The sequence below is a fragment of the Rutidosis leptorrhynchoides genome, chromosome 11 (genome assembly GCF_046630445.1).
Source record: "Rutidosis leptorrhynchoides isolate AG116_Rl617_1_P2 chromosome 11, CSIRO_AGI_Rlap_v1, whole genome shotgun sequence".
In the NCBI taxonomy this organism is placed as follows: Eukaryota; Viridiplantae; Streptophyta; class Magnoliopsida; order Asterales; family Asteraceae; genus Rutidosis; species Rutidosis leptorrhynchoides.
The window spans coordinates 49,703,769-49,723,957 of NC_092343.1; the positions used below are offsets into that span (position 1 = coordinate 49,703,769).

The 20,189-nt window shown below is 36.7% G+C and overlaps 1 pseudogene; it reads right to left on the reverse strand.

The window, feature by feature from the left end:
• LOC139874553 (cyclin-C1-2-like) overlaps positions 1–19,465 on the reverse strand; it is a 56,624-nt pseudogene extending 37,159 nt beyond the window's left edge.
• Positions 19,466–20,189: the final 724 nt, after the last annotated feature.

The window sequence follows — 20,189 nt, forward strand, 5'->3', positions numbered from 1 at the left end:
TCCGAAGGCTCTGCATGACGTGGTAGTAAGTGCCTTCATCACATACACACACACACACATGAATCTCTCGATTTCGACGGTTGTAAAGTCTTCACGATGACTTGGATGCGAATAAGCAACGAAAAATTTTATATAATAAGCAACGAAAATTTTATAAAATCATTTTAGGTGACAATGTAGGAAAAGAAACAAAGTTCTTAGTAAACTGTGGTTATGTGCAACATGTACCATTCAAGGTAAAATATCTTTTGTATAAAAGATTTGATTTGTAAAAGCGAAAGTAAAATTTCATATGTATTTGTCAAAAGTAAGTAATCATTTACTTTATTTTATATAACATATACGATTTCATGAAGTTTGCTCGAACAGAAAATAAAATAAATTTTCTTTTATAAAACTTTGAGAGGATCGCACAGTAAAATAGTGTGTGTAAAATTTTGGCAAACAAAATTTTCATATTTCGGAGGTTACAAGTCGAAAAAAGATTGAGTAAAAGATTTTGAAAATTTCGGGTGACATTTGAGCATCAATGTCACGAGGTTATGAAAACTATTGAATTTAAATGTGGTTGATGACTTTTAGTATGACATAAGTCCTTTGATCAAAAATGCTTAAGTGTGAAGTTGTTGCCTATAAGTGAGATACGAATGGGAGAGTATGAGGATGGGAATTAACTACCCATTGATTTTGGAAATTTCGAACTGGTACGACTAATATTGACGTAAGAAGGGTGATGGTGTGATTATCATCGATTAAGAATTCTCTCGGAATAAGTTAGGATTCAGAGTCGCGTAAGAATGAGCATCAAATAAGATTCTTGGGTAGTATAGAATTTGAATTTCTGAAGTGACGGGATACAATTTCCTTTATGTATCGTTGTCCATTGTATCGATTTCTTTCATGGCTAGAAAGTGAGCAGATTTGGTGCGGCGGTCAACGATAACCCAGGTTGTGCCATAACTGCCTACCGTTTCTGGTAGCTTCGTGATGAAATCCATTGTCGTTCCTTCCCATTTCCATTGTGGGATTTCGAGTTGTTGTCATGCAACTAATAAGGTTCAGCTTCGGGGTACTACTCTCTCTGTAATAGCTCACCATTCTCGCGAGGTATACGAAAAATTTTCTCTCTATAAATAACTTTCGCTTTCATTTCATCAAAGCTTCCTATCTTGATGAGTATTAGGTTAATCCTAAAGTCCATTTCAACTTTTACATCAAACTTTCTAATTTGATGGGTATCAGGTTAATCTTAAGGTTCGTTCCAACCAAATCTTATTATACTGTCATGAGAAATTCTATCAATCTTCTCAAATAACATCTGCTTGTGCATAGGTAACTATTCTTTTCCACTAATACTTTAAAAATTCCAAGTTTTGTTGTCATGAGGTCATCTCCAAATGACCCACCTGTTAATTTTAAGGTACTACCTTAAATTATTCCTCTATCTCTGTCAGCTTACCATTAGCTTGTCCTATAGAATACTTAACTCTCATGGTTGTTAATGGCTTATTAGTCATAACACTAAGGTTCTTAGATATAAAGTTTCTATCGCTCTAATATTAAACAATTCTGAGATGATAGATCGTTGTGAAGAAACGTACCCTAACTAAAATCAGGATCCAAGCGAGTCTCCATAGCTGAGATAACGATTGCTCTACCGTAAGTGAGAACAAAGTTTTCCCTATTTGAGAACTTTTTCCTTAAGTGTCTTGGTTGTCTATATTTATAACAGATTTTCGAGTTATCAATTCCGCGATCAAGGCCCTTCTTGTACAGTATCTAGGCTACGTGGTTATTCTTTCCCTACCTCTAACAGACCAGAATGCGTATGCTTAAGTGATTCCTACCAAAATTTCCTTTGAATCACTTCATATTCCTTATATAGTAACATTGGGACTTCTGCATGATTCACTTCAATATAATTACGCTGGCCTGGCGTCATTATCTTGTACTAAATCGTACGTTCATTCCAATATCACTCCATATGGTCAATATAACGTGATCACTTCCAGTTCTACTCAATTTCATCCAACGGTGCTTTATCTATGCTATCTCAAAATAAAATCTACATAATTAATCTCACGGTTTCTCAGTGCAGGTGCGTAGGTTCCGTAGGTCATGCATCAATGCCTAAATGTCCCGAAATTTCTTCAAAATGTTTGGGTTCAAGTAACGTCGTTAGGTTCCTTTCTAGAAATTCAATCCGGGTCTCGCGTCGAGTTGTACGTGTAGCAAGTAGTAATACGATATGTTTTGAGGCGACTCCCAAGTCTTTGGGTATGGCTGAGCATCAGTGGAAAACACTCTGACTTTGTGAAAGGAGATGTCCTCTCGACTTCTCCAATTCCTAAGAGTGTTGGGGACCTAAGTCCAGAAGTGTCGTTAGATCGTCGAGTAGTGGTGAAGAATGAAAGAGATAAGTGACGATCATGAAAGCGTACGGGATGTGAGTTAACTTGCGGGAACTGAACAACCTTCTAATGTTCATACGTTGTACGTGGCTAATTAGAGTGAGCTTGGGGTGCGGTTACCCCCGACAAGTCCTCACAGATCTCCTCCTCCGAGGTTCAAATTCAGCGGGCGCGTAATCCGAGGGGTACTCTTCCTAGATTGCGTGAAGTAATGTTTCAATTTTCGGAACGGTGGAACGGTAGTAACAGGTGGATTACAGTACTAATCCTTAGCGTTAGACGAGCGGGAAAAGGTTCAGAAAAACATCTGAACTAGGAAAGATAATTCTCCAAGTCGGTACAGCGAAAAGCAGATGGGTAGCAAGCACGTAATCAGGCATAGTAACTAAAGCAGCCTAGTGCGTCTACAGCAGTACATAGCATGGCAGTAATAGCAGTACTAAATAGAAGTAACATGCAATCGAAAGCAGATAGTAGCATGCAGTTGCGAGGATAAGCAATAGCATACAGCAAGTTCACATGGCAGTAAGAGTATGCAGTAGCATGCAGCAAGATCATATGGCAGTATAAGTAAGCAGTAGCATGCAGTAGTAGTAAGCAGTAACGAGTAAACGAGCAAGTTGTAGATTAGTCCTATTAGCGAATCCTACCTGACTCGGTCAAGACTCACTAATGCAACCTAATTCCCTACAACCAATGCTCTGATACCAAATGTGACGCCCCGTACAAAATCAACGTGTAAGGATCATCAACAACAGGATCTTTACAAGGTCAAACACTATATGCTGTTTAAAAATGAGTTTTGCATTCATGAAAAAGATAACTTCAAATGTTTTACAAAAGATAACGTGACACAAAATTCATCACAAAACCATTATTCAAAATAACATAAGTTACGAATGCAAAATATAAGTTTCATGATTGAGACATCTCTAAGTAATGCAGCGGAAGTCTAACACAACGTGACTATAACAGCAAGTCTAACAGCAGTAGCAACAACGTCTAAGCACCTGAGAAAAACATGCTAAAAATGTCAACACGAATGTTGGTGAGCTATAGTTTTAATAGACAACAATATAATGTAGACTACGAGATCTCGTTTCAAAACAGTATGAAAAGTATATGTTTATTCGTGGACACTTGGTAACTAACTTAACGTAAATATAATATATCACCCCTTAAAAGTACACCTGGCGAGTGCGTATGTCCTCGAAGTATTAAACACCTGTTAAATGCTAGCGCGACTAGCCTGAGTGGGGATGTCAAACCCTATGGATCCATATCTAAGATTCGCGTTCATGGTTAGGAAACCAATGATTAAACGTTACCGTGCTAAGGGGAAAGTTTATGCCATTATATAACCCACACATATGTAAAGTTTAAGTACTTGTGTCAAGTAAGTAAAACATAAAAAGCGCATGTATTCTAAGTTCCAAAAATAGTAAAAAGTAAAAATGGATGCTATAACTCACAGTGTATAAGCAGTAATAGTCGATACGAAAAGTATGCAAGTAGTAAGTCGGTCCGAAAGGTCGTCAACCTAAGTCAAAGGTCACTAGGTTAGTATGTTGTCCCCATAAGTTTAAAAGTGCATAAAATAAGTTTAAGTGTCATCATCATCATCATTCATCATCGTAAAAGCTAAGTAAGTTTAACAAGTATAGAGATCGAAACAATAGTCTGACTTTGATCAGCTGCTACGACCTTTATGTAAATCGAGAAGACGCATAGTCAGTGGCTATGGCTCCGTATGTGAGTCCTCTAATTTCTGACCAATTTCCAGAGCCAACGTTACAAGGGTGTAGTGGTTTTAAAAGGGCTATAAATCCTAAACCGTATCTCGGATTTAGGCGAGTCTTAAACGAAAAGTCATATACTCGAACCGAAATATCTGGAAATAAACTTTTCCGGTAGCCCAGGAGCCTGATCAGACCCTAAAATCAGTAAACAAGTGCTCCGGTGGGATTCTTGGTGCTTGATGCTCATCATGGTTCTCATCCTTGATGCTTGTAGCTTCAAGTGTACAACTCAATGATGTGGTAGCATCACTTTGACCAAGATTTAACCTTCAACACACAAAGTAATAAGACTAAGTAAGGATTCAACTCACTTAAGAGAGTTGGAAGGATGATGAACCAAGGTTACATCATATTCTTAGTCTTAACACAAACACAAATTCTATCTACAACAAAAGCTACAAACTTTCATTCAATCAAACAAGTATGAACATAAACTTGATCAAACAAAGTAATGGAACCCTAAGCTAGAGATCTTGGATCCTTTTCACACAAGTCATGGGATTACAAAGCTAGAAAGCTTGAATCTTTGGTGTCTTTGAAGTTCTTGAAGCATAAAACTTGGATCTTTAACTTACATGAAGATTACAAACACAAGTTTGAATCTTTACAACAAAATAAAAAGATTAAAAGCTAAAAAGATCTAGATCTACAAAATAAGTGAAGATTCAAAGCTAGAAAGCTTGAACCTTCCATGTTCTTGAAGGATTCAAATCCATGCTTGAATCTACAAGATATAACAAGATCAAAAAGCTAAAGAGCTTGATCTTATGAAGATGATGATGATTTCGTGACTAGTAAAAGAAGAAGAAGAGAAAGAAAATTTAATACTTACACTTTTTGGAGTGAAAAAGACTAGAGAGAAAATAAGAGAGTAAGTGTGTGTAATTTGTGAATGAGATCAAGTGTGAAATGGGTGAGCTAAGGCTTGTATTTATAGTGAAAATGGGTGTGGGGAGGCTCCTAAGGCCGTTGGTTTTGGTGGGGGGACAAGGAGGACAAACTTTTACTTTTTGGTTAATGGTTGTCTAAAGTTGGTGCTTATGTTAGGATCCCATGCAACATTAAGGATAATGCTTAACAAAAATGCTAGTATGTTCCCTCTAATAAATGGGCATTTGTCTTACATATAATTGGGTCACTTGTTATTAATAATTGGGCTAATTAAATAGTCCACTAGCTAGAGTAGGGTGGGCTAAAGTCCAACAAGACTAACTAGTGTGCTCTAGTAAATTACTAAGCGTAATTAAGCATCCAAAAACCCAAGTAATTGTTATTATAAAATAACAATTAGTATTTCGTAGTCATAATATTTCGATTATGACCAGAGTTAAATGTGTACCGACAAACATAGCTCGTTCAAAATGTTAAGTGACACTAACGGTCGTAAAAGCAATAAAGAATCATGTTAAGTAATTATACACTTAATAGCACGTTGTAAGATATTAATGAAAGTAATTAATCATTAAATAAGATCCCAGAGCATAAACTAGCTCAGTACGCACATATACGCAGTTTTGTGAAAGCACAAAGCATAAAAGCAAGTCGAAAAAGTCGGGTCGTTACATCGAAAGCGAGCGTCGAAAACGCGCGTCAAAAACAGAAGTCGAAAATGCGCGCCGAAAAAAGCGCCTCAAACACGCGCCTTGAAAACGGTTGCCGAAAATGCGTGCTGAAAATAGCAGCCGAAAACAGGGGCGTCGAAAACGCAGGTCGAAACCGGGCGTCGAAAGCGGACCTGGAAAGCGGGCGTCGAAAACGCGCGTCGAAACCGGGAGTCGAAAACGAACGTAAAAACGTGCGCCGAAAAACGCGTGTAGAAAACGCGGGACGAAAACACGCGTCGAAAACGGTTTCGAAAAAGCGCCTCAAAACCAGGCGTTGAAAAGGCGCCTCAAAACCGGGCGCCGAAAACGCGCGCCGAAAACGAGCGAAGAAAACGAAAACGCGCGCCGAATCCGAGCGTCGAAATCAGGCATTGAACGTGCCTCGAAAACGCGGTTCGAAAAAGCGGGTCAAAAACGGCGGGTCGAAACTAGGCGTAGAAAACGCGGGTCGAAATACGCGCGTCGAAAATGTGCGTCGAAAACGCGCGTCGAAAAAGCGCCTCGAAAACGCTCCTCGCAACCGGGCGTCGAAACCGCGGGTCGAAACCGGGTGTTGAAACCGGGCGTCGAAAGTGCACGTCGAAGCGCTCGTCAAAACGGCGGTTCGAAAAAGCAGGTCGAAAACGTCAGGTCGAAACCAGGCGTCGAAAACGCGCGTCGAAAACGCACGTTGAAAAACGCAGCTCGAAATCGCATGTCGTAATCGAATCTTTTGAAGTAAACCTATTTGGACCCATTTGGGTCTTCAAGTGATTTTCTATTATGTGATTTTGGACCCATTTGAGTCTTCAAGTAATTTTTGATATTATGTGCTTGGACCCATTTGAGTCTTCAAGTAAACTCAATGGACGCATTTTTTAAGCTTTGGGTCTTATTTGTCATGTCTACTTATACGCGTCATTTACAAGTCCCCTAAACAACGCAAAAGAATATATATAAAAAATTTAGAACTTACATGATTACGCTAAAATAATACTACACGGAATTAAAAAAAAAAAAAAAAAAAAAAAAAAAAAAAAAAAAAAAACCTTACTAGTTGACAGTAAATATGGTGATATTGTTTTGAATAATAACGAATAAAGATGGTTGCTTTATAGATAGTCATGAAAACTAAGTTTGGAAAAAGTCAAACTACTTGATGACCAGATTCTTACCAGGTCAAACTACTTGTTTTGAACCAACTTGTTCAACAAAACTCAAAATGAGCACGCTAAACACGATGATTGGGTCGAAAGGTCAAAATGGGTCTCCTTCATGATTGTGGCCAGCGAACCCCAAATTCCACAGGACACTATTGACTGTAAGAATTTAAGATTCACCTTGGAGGGCTCACGACCCATTTGACCCGTTTCGTTTTGGAAGCTAAATTTTTTGATTCATTTAACCCACATGAGATAACCATAACCCAAATGGATTTGAATAGCCACCCCTAGTTGAAACTCATATGATACTTACTGAGGCAACGAGCGATAAGGATGAAACACAACAAGGTAATAATTTAGTGCTTTCAAAATTTTCATTTTCATTTCAAGAATCTCTTTTATTTCCAATCAATACTTTTCATCCGAATCTGCAAATAAAGATAAGTACAAGTTTGAATTTTTAAAATAATCGTTACATATTTTCTTAATGTAGCATACAAGTAGTCTTGCTTGCACAATGCTTTCTTCTGATTTAGCAGCTAAGTACAAGCACGATGGAGCCAATAAACGTGGGTCATATTCGGTCATATTTTTCCTGAAGGCACAAAAAAATTTATATATTCAGATCATTTACAAATTCGCCTGCCCCGCCCATTTCACCACCTAATAAGGTATGCAAGATAACAGAAATACCTAGTATAAACACGTCTAATATATGCTAATTGTTGTAAATTTAGTGTAATTTTGGGTTTTAATCTACACTTGTAAATGGGTTTGGAGGTACGGAGTGTACACCCATTAAGTGATAGATTACCCGAACCCAAAAGTGGTTTTCCATTATTTACTATCATGACTTGGTCTACCTGAAATTTGACTAAGTGTTTTCAGTACTAAGTTTTCTTAGTAAGCTGAAATTTGGCTAAGTGTTTTGTGCTGGTTGTTCTGCATTGCTGGTCCTTGTACTGGTTGTTCTGCATTGCTGGTCCTTGTGCTGGTTGTTCTGCATTGCTGGTCCCTATGCTGGTTGTTCTGCGCAGCTGGTCCCTGTGCTGGTTGTTCTGCGCAGCTGGTCCCTGTGCTGGTTGTTCTGCGCAGCTGGTCCCTGTGCTGGTTGTTCTGCGCAGCTGGTCCTGTTTGCTGGTTCCTCTGCGCTGCTGGTCCTGTATGCTGACTTTTGCGCTGCTGGTCCTGTTTGCTGATTTTTGCGCTGCTGGTCCTTTTGCAGTGCTGGTTCTTAAGAGACAGCAGTAAGAAAACACTTAACACAATTTTGAGTGATTACGGAAGAATTATTCTTGCACCCACTTTTGCTTTAGTGGTTGAAAGAATAATACTTGTTTATTATAAAGTGATCACTCATGCTTTGATAGTTGTAAAATATAATATTTGTTTATTGTAAAAGTAACAACTTTTACTTTAATGATGGAAGTGATAATATTTGTTTATAGAAATATTCTTCCTGTAACCACTTTTGAATATTATAGAAGATACTTTTATTAATCAATCGGCCAATTGATTTTAATAAAAGACTCTTTCATGATTAAGGGTGTATATAAATATATTAACCAATATGCATGAGAAAAAAAAATACACAAGTTACGAACACCAAAATATTCTTCTGCAAAAGGAATTCTTGTTTCTGCCAAAACAAGAATTTAATCTCTGTCTTATCCCAAAGTGATATTCGTGTAACCCAGGCTATAAGGGTCGAATAATTACTTTCGGAAAGTGATACCACGATTCAGTGATTTATCCGGCTATCGATTATTTTACCCTACACGAAAGTATTTAATAAAACCTCCAACAATCGAAAGTAATTATTTGTTATAATCGATGGCGGCTACGATGAAACACATGACGGCGAATTTCTCCAAACTTGATAAGTTTGAGGGAATTGATTTTAGGAGATGGCAAAAGAAGATGCACTTCTTTCTGAGCATCATGAGTGTGGTGTACGTACTCAGCACACCAATTCCTGAAGATCATGGTGATGATGCCACTATTGAACAAATTCGGAAAAGGTGCAAGTGGGAGAACGATGACTACATCGCTAGAGGTTTAATCCTCAATGGTATGGCTGATTCCCTTTTTGATATTTACCTAAATGTTGAATCTTCTAAAGAACTATGGGACTGTTTAGAAACCAAGTATATGTCTGAGGATGCTTCTAGTAAAAAGTTCCTTGTGAGTAATTTTAATAATTACAAGATGGTCGATTCTAGACCGGTCTTGGAACAATACAATGAGCTCATTCGTATACTTGGTCAATTCACACAACATAAGATGAACATGGATGAGTCTATTCAAGTCTCAAGCATAATTGATAAACTACCTCCATCTTGGAAAGAATTTAAACATTCTTTGAAACATAAGAAGGAGGAGTTAACTCTTGTTGAGTTGGGTAGTCATCTGCGTATTGAGGAATCCCTCAGGTTGCAGGATAATGACAAGCCAAAGAGCAACGAAGTTGCTGGTACGTCTGTTGTCAATATGGTGGAACATAAAAAGTTCACTAGTAATAATGACAAAAAGGGCAAACGTAAACATCAAGGTTATAACAAGGCTAATCCGAACAAGAAGTCTAAATTGACTTGTTGGAAGTGTGGTAAAACTGGACACATGAAAAAGGATTGCAAGGTTATTTTTGGTAATAATAATGCCAAAGGATCTAGCACAAGCAGTTCGGGAAATGGTTTAAACAACCACAACTCGAAAGGTCAGAATATATTTAATAATTCAAATGAGAATTATTATGTTTCATATATATCTGAGGCTTATTTTGTGCAGGATGATGATGTCGCGTGGTGGGTTGACTCGGGAGCCACCACCCATGTATGCAAGGATAGATTTTGGTTCAAGACTTACGAGTCCGTGACTGATGGATCAATTCTTCATATGGGAAATGAGTCAGCAGCCTCTGTTCATGGACGTGGAAGTGTGGATTTGTGTTTTAGTTCTGGAAAAACTATTTGTTTGTTTGATGTTTTGCATGTACCACAAATAAGAAAAAATTTGGTTTCCGGTAGTGTGTTAAATTGTTGTGGTTATAAACAAGTGATTGAATCTGATAAGTTTGTTTTGTCAAAACATGGTATGTTTGTTGGTTTTGGTTATTTATGTAATAGAATGTTTAGACTTAACATTAATCACTTGAATGTTAATTTTGCTTTTATATCTACTTCTAGCATAAATAATTCTACACTTTGGCATGCTAGACTAGGACATATACACTTTAAAAGAATGCAAGATATGTCTAAAGATGGATTAATACCGGCTTTTGACATGAACAATGAAAAGTGTAAAACGTGTATGTTAACAAAGATCACTAAGAAACCATTTCAAAATGTACATCGTGATACTGAAATTTTGGAATTAATACATAGTGATTTATGTGATTTGCATGCTACTCCTACTTTAGGGAACAAGAAATATTTTGTGACTTTTATTGATGATGCTTCTAGATTTTGCTATGTTTATTTGTTACATACTAAGGATGAAGCATTAGATAAATTTAAAATATTTAAAACTGAAGTAGAATTACAACAAAAGGCTTTGATTAAAAGACTTAGAACAGATAGGGGAGGTGAATACATTGACCAATCGTATTTTCAATCCGTTGGTATAATCCATGAGACCACAGCTCCTTATACTCCACAACAAAATGGTATATCTGAAAGGAAGAATAGGGTCCTTAAGGAAATGGTTAATTCCATGTTATCCTATTCGGGTTTAAGTGAAGGATTTTGGGGGGAAGCTATGTTAACAGCTTGTTATTTGCTTAATAGAGTTCCTAACAAAAGAAACAATATTACACCTTATGAACTTTGGAATAAAAGGAAACCTAACTTGAATTATCTTCGGGTATGGGGCTGTAGGGCGGTTGTAAGACTACCTGATCCCAAGAAGAAAAGTTTAGGTGAAAGAGGTATAGATTGCATATTTGTTGGATATGTTGAACATTCCAAGGCATATAGGTTCTATGTAATAGAGCCTAATGAGTTTGTCTCAATCAATTCTGTGATTGATTCAAGGGATGCAATCTTTGATGAAAATCGATTTTCATCTATACCTAGACCAAAGGATATGATTCCAAGTAACAATGGAATCAATAAGGATTGTAATGATGAAGTCTCTGAAAAGGCTGTTGATCAGTCACTTGAGCTTCGGAAAAGCAAAAGAAAAAGGAAACCTAAATCATTTGGACCAGATTTTCAACTATACTTAGTTGAAGGTTCTAGGGATGATGTTTCTACCCAATATTCGTATTGTTTCAATGTTGATGATGATCCTAAAACATATGATGAAGCAATGAGGTCTCAGGATGTTGCATTCTGGAAAGAGGCAATTAATGATGAGATAGATTCTATCATGGGCAATAACACTTGGGTGTTAGCTGATCTACCTCCTGGTTGCAAACCTTTGGGTTGCAAATGGATTTTCAAAAAGAAGATGAAGGTGGATGGAACTATTGAAAAGTTCAAGGCAAGGTTAGTCATTCAAGGCTTTAGACAAAAGTCTGGAATTGACTATTTTGATACTTATGCTCCCGTGGCACGTATCACTACCATTAGACTGCTGATTGCTTTGGCTACGATTCACAATCTAGTTATTCACCAGATGGATGTGAAGACAGCATTCTTGAATGGTGAATTAGATGAGGAGGTTTATATGAACCAACCTCAGGGCTTTGTCATGCCAGGAAATGAAGGCAAGGTGTGCAAACTTGTGAAATCCTTATATGGTTTGAAACAAGCACCTAAGCAATGGCATCAAAAGTTTGATGAAGTGATTTTATCTAGTGGTTTTAAATTAAACCAAGCAGATAAATGTGTATATAGTAAATTTGATGATTCTGGTAAAGGAGTTATAATTTGTCTATATGTTGATGACATGTTAATCTTTGGGACTGACCAAAGTCAGGTTGATTTAACAAAAGAATTTTTGTCATCAAAATTCTCCATGAAAGATATGGGGGAGGCTGACGTTATCCTTGGCATTAGGATCAAACGTGAAAGCAAAGGAATTTCGATTTGTCAATCTCATTATATTGAGAAGGTGTTGAAAAAGTCCAATTGCTTTGAATGTAATCCTGTGAGTACCCCTGTTGATCCAAGTGAGAAGCTTATGCCTAATCAAGGTGAAGCTGTATCAAAACTTGAGTATTCTCAGGTGATTGGCTGTTTGATGTACGCCATGACTTGTACAAGGCCGGATATTGCTTTTGCCATGGGAAAACTGAGTAGATATACTAGTAATCCTAGTACTCATCACTGGCAAGCAATTAGGCGGGTACTGAAGTACTTGAAGAAAACTATGGACTATAGTTTATCTTATAATGGGTTTCCTTCGGTAATAGAAGGATATTCTGATGCGAGTTGGATAACCAATATTGAAGATCATTCTTCAACGAGTGGTTGGGTGTTCTTGCTTGGGGGAGGTGCTATTTCATGGGCTTCTAAGAAGCAGACATGTATTACCAACTCAACGATGGAATCTGAGTTTGTTGCTTTAGCTGCTGCTGGTAAAGAAGCAGAATGGCTTAGAAACTTGATCCATGAGATACCATTATGGCCTAAACCTATAGCACCCATGTCTATCCATTGTGATAGTGCTGCGACATTGGCAAAGGCTTATAGCCAGATGTACAATGGAAAGTCTAGACACTTAGGTGTCAGACATAGCATGATTCGTGAACTCATCATGAATGGGGTGATTTCTATAGTGTTCGTGAGGTCACAACAGAATTTAGCTGATCACTTGACGAAGGGATTGGCAAGAGACTTGGTGAACAAGTCTGCTGTGGGGATGGGTTTAAAGTCCACATAAATTTCTAATTATAATATACCCAATTCCCTTCTGATGAAAATTAGAAGTTGAATTCAATGTGGAAGACTTATACTTAGAAATTTGGAGTACAAAATTTTGTATCATCCCAAGGTAAGGTATGTACTCGGACCTGTTGAAGGTGAGGATGAAGTTTAGCTTCTTAATGGTTTATTTGAAAAAGTGCAATAGCAGGTGCATGACTGAAATGAACTACCTATGTGAATGTGAAGTTTTGCCGCTTCAACAAAGCTTGGACTTTTGCTTTAGATACATTCATGAATGGATATGGACACATGGCTTGTAAAGTGTCAGGATAGCTTTAGAGTATTTGAAAACTTATGTGTATGTTATTTTCAGTTATTCAAATGGGTTGAAGGGTTCAATTCTTAGAACACCCCGATTCTCGAATATTTGGAATGTGTAATGTACTAAGGTGAAAATTCAATCTTCAAGATATTTTCATTTATGCATGAGTTTTGTTTTAATTTGTTTAATTCTCATGAAACGAATTGCACTAAATTGGGGAGGATTGTTGTAAATTTAGTGTAATTTTGGGTTTTAATCTACACTTGTAAATGGGTTTGGAGGTATGGAGTGTACACCCATTAAGTGATAGATTACCCGAACCCAAAAGTGGTTTTCCATTATTTACTATCATGACTTGGTCTACCTGAAATTTGACTAAGTGTTTTCAGTACTAAGTTTTCTTAGTAAGCCGAAATTTGGCTAAGTGTTTTGTGCTGGTTGTTCTGCATTGCTGGTCCTTGTACTGGTTGTTCTGCATTGCTGGTCCTTGTGCTGGTTGTTCTGCATTGCTGGTCCCTATGCTGGTTGTTCTGCGCAGCTGGTCCCTGTGCTGGTTGTTCTGCGCAGCTGGTCCCTGTGCTGGTTGTTCTGCGCAGCTGGTCCCTGTGCTGGTTGTTCTGCGCAGCTGGTCCTGTTTGCTGGTTCCTCTGCGCTGCTGGTCCTGTATGCTGACTTTTGCGCTGCTGGTCCTGTTTGCTGATTTTTGCGCTGCTGGTCCTTTTGCAGTGCTGGTTCTTAAGAGACAGCAGTAAGAAAACACTTAACACAATTTTGAGTGATTACGGAAGAATTATTCTTGCACCCACTTTTGCTTTAGTGGTTGAAAGAATAATACTTGTTTATTATAAAGTGATCACTCATGCTTTGATAGTTGTAAAATATAATATTTGTTTATTGTAAAAGTAACAACTTTTACTTTAATGATGGAAGTGATAATATTTGTTTATAGAAATATTCTTCCTGTAACCACTTTTGAATATTATAGAAGATACTTTTATTAATCAATCGGCCAATTGATTTTAATAAAAGACTCTTTCATGATTAAGGGTGTATATAAATATATTAACCAATATGCATGAGAAAAAAAATACACAAGTTACGAACACCAAAATATTCTTCTGCAAAAGGAATTCTTGTTTCTGCCAAAACAAGAATTTAATCTCTGTCTTATCCCAAAGTGATATTCGTGTAACCCAGGCTATAAGGGTCGAATAATTACTTTCGGAAAGTGATACCACGATTCAGTGATTTATCCGGCTATCGATTATTTTACCCTACACGAAAGTATTTAATAAAACCTCCAACACTACCACAGTGGCCATAACCCTGAAATAGTAACATCATGAGAAATTGACAGCCCATTAAACCGAACATGGAAGATATGATCGCCGAGTGAGTTTGAAGATTTAGAAAACAAACACCTTTGTTAGGATGATTAGAGGGACCACGTACAGTGGAGCTTAAGTGGGGATGTAGCAGATAAATTATATATATATATATATTGAGTTGTTGCAGTTTTTATATGTAGAACTAAACTAAATAGACAATTGTAAAATAAGATTGAATATGAATATATGTTCAAAATAAAAAAAAGCATATTGAAATGTATGGTAGTTTTTAAAAAAGTAGCCAGTTCATAAATAGAGAATGAATTTATCATTAATTTCTATTTGTAATTTAATAAAAACAACAAGAAATATATACCATAATATAAATAGGACAGATGAAGAGTTGTAACAATACTTTATTTGAGTTGGTATTGAATGCTTACATATCATATATGCAACTCGACTTCTTAAAATAAACATTATACGATATCACTATGTCTTTAACGCAACACAATTTAACTGAGAAGCTTCTCTAAGTCAAAAGGTGTTAGGATATTAGGACCCAAACAACGCTAGTAATTCTACAAGACTACTAGCCGAGTAGTGATTCTATCAAGATCACTCAAACCCACTTAATGAACGAAAGATAATAAATGCGTAAATGTAAGAACGACACAAGATATAACGTGGTTATATGCAATCGGTGTGATTGCTTTAGTCCACGGACCAACTATAGAGTGTTTATTACTGAGAATCTGTATTTGGTATGTTACAATTGCATACAATGAGTTCTATATATAGGAGAAAACAAGAACACCATGACAACTAGCTAGGAATCTTCATCATGACAAGTAATCATCTTGTTTACCAACTAGCCATGCTTTCCACCTTGTAATGGCATGATCACAGCCCTAATTTTAGGTGTAAAGTGATTAACTTTGCACCTAAAGTGAAAGGAGGCCAAAGCATGCTCGGATGTAAAAGTTGCAACTTGCCAACTTGCTGCCAGACACCAGATGCGCCGCATCTGATGTGTGATGCGCCGCATCACTTGCTTTTCACGTTCCAGATTCATGTACCAGCACTCGATGTGCCGCATCGAGATGGTGATGCGTCGCATCTGACCCCTGATGCGCCATATCAGCTCAATGCTCCGCATCAATAAATCTCGGACTATTTTGCTCGATGAATGCATTTGACTGCTTCACGCTTCCCGAAATCTGCAAAATCCGTGCAAGTGTTGGAACAGTTTTTTTTTTTTTTTCTCGTTTTGTATAAATGTCTCCATAATCTAACAAATCTCCCACTTGGAGACTTTGAACAAAACTCCAATCATATCAATGAATTAACCAAGAACATTAAACCACCTTCGATTACCGCCAAATGCCATTTGGGACACGCACACTCAACACATTCTTCGGATGAGTAGACTTTCGATAAAAGGTCTTCAATACTACTTGTTAAACTTGTAACACCATTCACATCTCTAGCTGGGGTCTTCTCTCATCAATTCATGAGAAGACCAATTGAGGTAATGCAAAACCTCAATTTCTCCGTCGTAACCACCTTAGTAAACATATCGGCAGGATTCTTCTTACCAAGGATTTTCTCCAAGAATAAAGTGCCATCATTTATATGTTGTCGAATAAAATGATACCTTATCTTGATGTGTTTCGTTCGACTATGAAATACCGGATTCTTCCCAAGATGAACCGCACTTTGATTATCACAATACAAGACGCAATAGTCTTGTCTTTTACCCAACTCACCTAAGAAGTTCTTCAACCACAATAGCTCTTTAGAAGCTTCCGCAATAGCCATGTATTCGGCTTCGGTGGTTGACAAAGCAACACTCTTTTGCAATCGAGATAACCAACTAATCGCCGTCTTCCCCATTGTGAAAACATAACCCGTAGTGCTTTTCCCCGAATCATCACATCCACCCAAATTAGCATCCGCATAACCTCTAAGTATGAGATTGTTTTTGGAGAAACACAATCCCATATTAGAAGTACCTTTCAAATAACGAAGCAACCATTTGACCGCTTCCCAATGCTCTTTTCCCGGATTAGACATATAACGACTTACAACTCCCACTGCTTGAGCAATATCGGGTCTTGTACAAACCATGGCATACATAATGCTACCCACGGCCGATGCATATGGAACCTTTTCCATATCCTTCTTGTCTCTTTCTGTCTTTGGTGATTGACTTTTCGATAACTTTAAGGTGCTTCCCAAAGGCATAGAACGGGCCTTTGAATCTTCCATGTTGAACCTCTCTACTACTTTCTCAATATATTTGGATTGAGACAAGTATAGAGTACCCTTCAAACGATCACGCACAATACTCATGCCAAGTATTTGCCTAGCACCGCCAAGATCTTTCATCTCGAATTCTCGGGAAAGTAATCCCTTCAACTTGTTAATTTCGGACATGTTTGAACCTGCAAGTAACATGTCATCAACATACAACAATAAGATTATGTAAGAAGACTTGAATTTCTTCAAGTAGCAACAGTGATCCGCTTCACATCTTAAGAAACCAATCTTCTTCATAAACTCGTCAAACTTCAAGTACCATTGCCGAGGTGCGTGCTTCAACCCATACAAACTTTTCTTTAGCTTACAAACCCACTTCTCTTTACCCTTTACCTCAAAGCCCTCGGGTTGCCTCATGTAGATCTCTTCACCAAGATCACCATGTAAGAATGCAGTTTTTACATCTAGTTGCTCAAGATGTAAGTTTTCGGATGCAACCATAGAAAGTACTAAACGGATAGTAGTCATTTTAACTACCGGTGAAAATATCTCTTTGTAGTCAACCCCTTCCTTTTGTTGAAAGCCTTTGACTACCAAACGAGCCTTGTACCTTTTCTTGCTATCCATCTCATTCTTGATTCTATATACCCATTTGCTTTGCAATGCCCTTTTATCATGAGGTAACTTCACTAGTGACCAATGAAAGGACCCGTCCTAATCCATCTGGACAAAGTCACCAACATCTGGTTCCATTGCGATGATCGACTCCAAATAATGTCTTTAAAATGAGCAAATGCACAGCGGAATGTTTCTTTCATACCTGAGAATATACATGCTTTCAAGTGTCAACCAAAAGGTTGGTGAGTTCATAAGTTTATCATAAAACAATAAAATTCATCATTTTAATAGACCACAAGATTTCATATTTCCAATTCTCATAAACATACGTCCCATGCATAGAGACAAAAATATCATTCATATGGATTGAACACCTGGTAACCGATATTCACAAGATGCGCATTAGAATATCCCCATCATTCCGGGATCCTCCTTCGGACATGATATAAATTTCGAAGTACTAAAGCATCCGGTACTTTGGATGGGGCTTGTTGGGCCCGATAGATCTATCTTTAGGATTCGCGTCAATTAGGGTGTCTGTTCCCTAATTCTTAGATTACCAGACTTAATAAAAAGGGGCATATTCGATTTCGATCATTCAACCATATAATGTAGTTTCAATTACTTGTGTCTATTTCGTAAAACAGTTATAAAAACAGCGCATGTATTCTCAGTCCCAAAAATATATATTGCGAAAGCATTTAAAAAGGGAATAATGAAACTCACACATATAAATATTGTAAAACAGTCTTTAAAACAGTGCATGTATTCTCAGCCCAAAAATATAAAAAGTAAAAGGGAGCAAATGAAACTCACCATACTGTATTTTGTAGTAAAAATACATATGACGTCATTGAACAAAAGTAGGGTTGGCCTCGGATTCACGAACCTATATCAAGTATCTATATTAACACATACCCCATTTAATCAACTAAGTTTACTTAGATTTTATAATTTATTAAAATTAGTATCTTTAAATATAATTACACTTATAATAAATATATGTTATATAATTTAATTAAAGTTCTATCAATATAAATGGTGATATATTAGTTAAAAACGTATTAGTATGTAATATTAGTTGTCTTGTAATATATTTTTATATAGATAACATTTGTTTGTTAAAAATAATAACTATAATAATACTAAAAATAATAATAGTAAGGATAATAATAATAATGAAAATGATAATACTTAATAAAAATACTTTTGTTAATAATATAAATTTCAAAAGTGATTATTTTAAGGATAATACTAATAATAATATTAATAGTAATAATAATCCAAATGCTCATTTTAATGATAATAATAATAATAATAATAATAATAATAATAATAATAATAATAATAATAATAATAATAATAATAATAATAATAATAATAATAATAATAATAAGTGTACTACCTTAAAAGCTTTCCCCAAAAACAAATGTCTAAAATAAGTCTCGAACTTGCGACCTCCCGCCATCCCACTATCACCCTTAACCATTCATGCTATCTTGTTTTTCTGATATAACTCGTAACCATATATACTTAACTAGTTTCTTTCGGCCCAACATAAAGTCCATAACTCATTTAAACAAGCATGGCCCAACATAAAGCAAGTACTTGTCTAAGATTTGTTTCGGCCCAACGGGAAATGTATCGGCCCAACAGGAAATTAGAATATAGTGGCCCAACAATTTCATTTGTATAAAAAAAATAAAACGTCCTAGCCTAGTTTCGAACCTAGGACTCCTTGCTTAATCACAAACAGTCCAACCATCCCTCCAGCTCATCCTTTTGGTATTAGTAACGGAGTAAATCTTTATACATTACTCGACTGTTTTCCCTAATTCCATCATCATCATTATTTAATTACTATATACATCATCATCATCATAATCATTACCATAATCAACATCGATCATCATCTTATCATCTTGTATATCAACATCATTTCGTGATCATAGTCATCTTCATTATCTCGTACAGAATTATCATCATTCATAATCACTATCGGTTTTTTTTTTTTTAAAGATAAATAAATTAAAGGTGGCGGTGGAGTGGAGGTCAAGGTGGCGAGGTTGAAGGGTGATGTCTGTTTGAGGTTTCGTTTAAATAGAAGTTTGAGTACAGCAGCATCAGAAAGAAAAGTAATCCAACTGCAACCGTGTGATCATCCTCCATCATTTTGCGTTTTTTTTTTTTTAAAATCAATATAGAAACAGTAAAAGTTGTAGGTTGTTTTGGGTTTAAATGGATGATGGTTTACGGTTACAAATAGTGGCAAGTGGAGGTTGAAATGGGTGGTCGACAAAAAAAATAATATATATATATATATATAATCGATTAGCAGAGAACTAAATGGGTTTAGTGATAGTGTTCGGTCATGATTAAAATAGAGATGGAAAGAAGTTTAGGTGATTGTGGGTTTGGTTTGATTTTGGTTGTTGGACATTATGGTGATGTGGGTGTGGATTGTGTGGTGTTCTCGAAAAAAATGAAACGATAATGATGGTGGTGGAGGTTTGTCGATGGGTGAAAGGTGGAGAGTTGTGAATGATGATGGTGGTGGTGAATGGGTGGTCATTGGTTGATTGGTTCACGGTGGTGGCCATGGTAACCGGTGGCGGGTAGTGGTGTTGGAGAAGAAGGAGAGTGTGAGGTAGTTTTGTGGATATCCTTTCCTCTCTCCCCGTAGATACATATTTATATAACTTATATATTAATATAAGATAAGATTAATAATAATTAATAATAATAATAATAGATTAGTAATTCAATTTCAAAGAATGCACAGTACCCCAATTAGTAATATTAATAGATTAGCAGCCACCATTCTTGTCACTTATGCCGACAGTTTTATCACGCGGGACTTTATCGTGTCCATTGCTAAACAGTTGATGTATAA